Source organism: Propithecus coquereli, unplaced genomic scaffold (assembly GCF_000956105.1).
Source record: "Propithecus coquereli isolate 6110/MARCELLA unplaced genomic scaffold, Pcoq_1.0 Scaffold404, whole genome shotgun sequence".
NCBI lineage: Eukaryota > Metazoa > Chordata > Mammalia > Primates > Indriidae > Propithecus > Propithecus coquereli.
Window position 1 is genome coordinate 435,284 of NW_012149775.1, and position 1,133 is coordinate 436,416.

Here is a 1,133-nt window from a genome sequence, read left to right on the forward strand (position 1 = left end):
CATATAAACAACCCAATAGAGAAATAGCCAAAGCATCTGGATAGTCATTTCACAGAAAAGCAAAGCCAAATTGCCAACATACATTTTTTAGTCAAATTCGCTAGCATCAGGGAAATACAAATCAGATTGACAAAATGTTTTTTACAGCTGTAACATCTCTAGGTGGTGGAGAGTGATGAAAAGGAAGCCACCGTGTAAAATGGTGGAAATGTAGCACTATCATCCACGTGGAAAGCAATCTGGCAATATCTATCATAATTAAAAATGCACATCCTCTTCAACCGAGCATTCCCCCTTCCGATGCTCTAACCAGATGGAGTGGGAGAAGCACCAGGAAGAACACATGTCCAAAGATGTTTCTTATGGCACTTTTTGGAAGAGCCCAAATCTTTAAGCCATGTGAATGCCCACAAAGGATGGGCTGGGAAAAAAATTATGGTTCGTGGACTACTATGCAGCTACGAAAGTAGCAAAGTAGCAAAGTAGCAATAAATCTGACAGTGCAATTTCCTGTGCAACTGTTGAATATAAAAAGCAAGATACAGGGGCAGGGAGAGGGCAAAAAAAAAAAAAGAGAGACAGAGAGGAAAAAAGCAAGATACAGAAGTATGAAAAATTATCCTACCTTTCAAAAACAAAGAATAAAGAAACCTCCATGTTTGTACATACACCCGTATGTATGTCTAGAGAGAGAGTGAACGTAATAGACTATAACAATAAAACATAACATGAGTTAACATGAATGAGGAAAGAGAACAAAAAGCAAGCAAAAAGGGTAAAGACAGGCTGATTGTACTATTTTTCTAAATCCTGTAACATTGATGCATTTATATAAAAATTATTTTGATTTTTAAAAAATAAAGGTGTCCCAGAAAAGGCTGGGCAACTCCTTGTGGAGGATATGATAGAATTAAACATCTGATAAGCCTGGGCCAGCAGACCCTGGTCCCTCCAGCTAGAAGCCCAGAATTCTACAGCGGGGAGCCCAGGGCCTCCAATCTTACTGTCCTCTACAGCCTTACGGCTTAGCAGCTTCGGCAGCACCCAGAATCTTGGCCGCCCTGGACCTGATGAATCGGAATCTGCACGATCCCTGGTGATCTGTGCCCATTAAAGTTGGAGAATACCCACTC